We start from the raw sequence: 3872 nt of genomic DNA, 5'->3' as shown, positions 1-3872 counted from the left end.
AGGCTGGCCTCGAACTCAGAAATCCTCCTGCCTCTGCCTCCCGAGTGCTGGGATTAAAGGCGTGCGCCACCATGCCCGGCCCTAATAGCCTTTTATTCTACTTCTGTGATATTCTGCTGGGTACCAGAGACAGATGGGGTAGGGCTGGGTCATGTGTGGCCTTTGCTTTCATAAAGCAGGGTCCCAAGGGACAATGATACATGTGCAAAGAAACTTAACACTTGCAGATGGTGACAGGGACTACCAAAAAAGTCAGTAGGGAGTATGACAGCACTGCTTAGCTTTTTGAGGGGCAAGAGGTTAGAATAAAACTCTTCCCTGAGAAGGTTCCATGAGCCTTCTAAGTCAGGGCAGGGCCACAGCAAGGCAAAGGAGCTGTTTAGAGCCTCAAGTTGAAGGACGATTCCACTCCTGGGCTTGTCCAAGTGCAAGCCTCTGCCTAGTTACATTTTGCACCCAAGCACTGTAGTCACCTGTCTGTTGGTCCTGTTACTGGTAGGCATCGAGTATAGGAAGGGCATTTCAGGCAGAGGAGGAACAGGCACAGGTGTAGAGGCTGTGTGTATGGTGGCGAAGGACCCTTGAAAATTCCAGCTCCTTGGCAGGGAGAAGCAGTAGGATCACAGTTTTTAAGCAAGGCCTGTCTGGACTGCAATGTGAGTTTGAGAACAGCTTGGGCAATTTAGTGATGAAAGTCTCAAAATTCTGTTTTTGAAGATTCACTTTTATTTTCTAATGATGCGTAATGTGTCTATCTATGTTGGAGTTGTTTGTGGGTGAAGGCACATGCACCTGGAGTCCAGAAATGTCAGGATTCCCATGAACTTAAGTTACAGGCTCTGTGGGATATCTGACATGGATGCTGAAAACTGAACTTGGGTCCACTGGAAGAGCAGGAAGCTCTCTTAACCACTAGCCATTTCTCTAGCCTTGCCTCAAAATTGAAAAAATAAAAACAAAATGGGGTGTGGTAGCACACACCTTTCATCACAGTTCTTGGGAGGCAGAGGCAGACTTATCTGAGTTTGAGGCCAGCTTAGTCTACAGAGGGAGTTCTGGGATAGCCAGGTCTACCCTGAGACACCCTGTCAAAAACAAACAAACAAACAAACAAACAAACAAGAAACAAAAACAAAAAAGGAAAAGAAAGAGAGAGACAGACTGAGAATTTGGATCAGTGGTGTGGTAGAGTACTAGCATAGCATGTGAGAGACTTCGGGTTCAATCCTCAGTGCCTTACAAAAAGAAACAAGACCAGTTGCTGGATAGACAATATTTGAGGACCACAAATTCCATCCTTAAAACAGGAATGGGCTAGAAAAATGCTAGTGGAGCTAGGGAGGCAAAGCCATCAAAAGAAATGAGGAAAAGACCTTGAAAACCTTATTCTTGACATGAATAGTAAATATTCAAGTAGCAGTTAGAACAGAAATGCCTGGGGTTTGTCAACTTTACACAAACCTAGACATATCTGGAAAGAAGAAAAAGACGTGGCTTCTCTGTGTAACAGCCTTGGCTGTTCTGGAAGTCAGACCAGGCGGGTCTGGAACTCACCGAAAGCCTCTGGCTCCCAAGTATTGGGATTGAAGACATGTGCCTCCTCCACCCAGTGAAACATGAAATCTTAATTGAGAACAGGCATGCATAATATTGGCCTGTAGGCAAGTCTGTAGGGCTTTTTCTTGATTGACCATTGATCATCGGAAGGATCCATGTCATTGTGGGTAGTATCATTCCTAGGCAGGTGGTCCTGGATGTTACAAGAAACTTGGCCGAGCAAGACAGGACAATGAGCCACTAAGCAGCATGCCTCTACCACTTCTGCTTCAATTCCCATCCCCAGGTTTCTGCCTGGACTTCCTTTGATGGTGGATTATGATGATTAAGTATAATAAAATAAGTGAAATTAACCCTTTTCTTCACAAGTTGCTTTTGACCATGGTATTTTATCACCTCAAATAGAAAGTTAACTAAGACATACTGTTGCTTCAGAGGGCTGAATTTCAGTTTCTTGCACCCCTGTAGGGAGGTGTACAAGGGCCCATAATTCCAGCTTCAAGGGAATTCAACGCCTCTGGCCTCCAAGAACACATACACTCATGTATACATATACCCACCATAACCACATATGCACAAAATAAAATAAACCTTAAAAAAAAAAAGAACGGGACTGGTGAGATGGCTCAGTGGGTAAGAGCACCCGACTGCTCTTCCAAAGGTGCAGAGTTCAAATCCCAGCAACCACATGGTGGCTCACAACCATCCTTAATGAGATCTGACTCCCTCTTCTGAGGTGTCTGAGGACAGCTACAGTGTACTTACATATAATAAATAAATAAATATTAAAAAAAAGAAATGCAAATATTAAAAAAAAAAAAAGAAAAGAACGAGGCTCTCAATTTCCCTATCCTCTGGTGGTTTAACATTGCCTTTATAATTCACAGTGCTTGGAGGGAGGTGGGGTTGAGAGGTACCGAGAACTGCTTCACCACTCAAGGGCTCTCAAGTGGTGGGTTCTCAACTGTAGCCACCCCTGGGAATGCCCTAGGGAGGGAGCCGAGGAGTCAGCTCAATGGGCAAGAGCATTTGCTCTGAAAGCATGGTCTGAGCTCGAACCTGTAGCATGTCCATTAAACGCTAGACAGTGCCCCTGTGACCTCAGCCCAGGGGCGTGGCAAACAAACAGGCGAGCTCCAGGAGATTGCTGAGTAGCCAGCCTAACCAAAGCAAGAGGGCGATGCTGGCCGCTGATAAGCATGCACGGGTGAGCACACTTGAATACTTCCATGTATATCTATATATCTATATACCATGTGCTTGAAAATGTATACACAAAGGCAGCCCTGGGGAAGTATAATCACTGATGTGTGGGACCTACATTCAAGGCTTCTGATCAGTGAGTGTCTGGGATGAGGCTTCTTCAGAGGATGGCTTATGGGAGCCAGGGCTCTCCTTCCATCGTTATGTAGGTCCCGGGATTGAACTTGGGTGGTCAGGCTTTCGCACTGAGTGCCAGCTCAGCAAGGTCCTTCCTTGTAGGTTCCCACAGCAGCATTATTGGGGAAAAGATACTAACCATTTGGGATGCAAACTGCTAAAGTGTTTTCTAGCAAAGTTCTGCTGAGTGCCACTCTCACACATACCCTAGCCTCACAGTGCCCTTTGCTAGCACTGCTTGAGAGAGTTAATTATTTCTAAGATGAAGCACCCACAATCATTTGGACACCCCCCCAAACAGATAAGAATTGAACCTCTCTCTTTCTCTCTCTCTTAATACCTTCCAATTGTCAAACTAATAGCCATATGCTTCAGAAAAACTAGACTTGACTTTTAAAATTTTATTTACTTCCTCTCTCTCTCTCTCTCTCTCTCTCTCTGTGTGTGTGTGTGTGTGTGTGTGCCCCCGAGTGTGCGTGTGTATGAACACATTGGGGCACATGTGAAGGTCAGAGGATAACCTGCAGGTGTTGGTTTTCTCCTACCACCAAGTAGATCCCAGGATCAAATTCAGTTCTTCAGTCTTGACAGCAAGTGCTTTTCCTGCTGAGCCACCTCAGTGGTCCATATATCTGATCTTTACTAAAGGATTTCTGATTCTAGTTCTATGGACCAGCATAAAGTCTTTAAGAAGCCAGTACAACTAACATCTCCATTTTACAGTAAGAGTCAGGAGCTTGTCAACACCCCCTCTTCTTATTTAAGACAAAGTATGACCTTGGAGCTGTTCCTTGGATTACTTTGATTGCATTTTGTGACTTGAAAAGGTTAAAAGAGAGCTGGGCCTGGTGGCGCACGCCTTTAATCCCAGCACTCGGGAGGCAGAGGCAGGCGGATTTCTGAGTTCGAGGCCAGCCTGGTCTACCAAGTGAGTT

The sequence above is a fragment of the Mus pahari genome, chromosome 1, assembly GCF_900095145.1.
Source record: "Mus pahari chromosome 1, PAHARI_EIJ_v1.1, whole genome shotgun sequence".
NCBI lineage: Eukaryota > Metazoa > Chordata > Mammalia > Rodentia > Muridae > Mus > Mus pahari.
Note: the sequence above shows the minus strand (reverse complement) of the source record.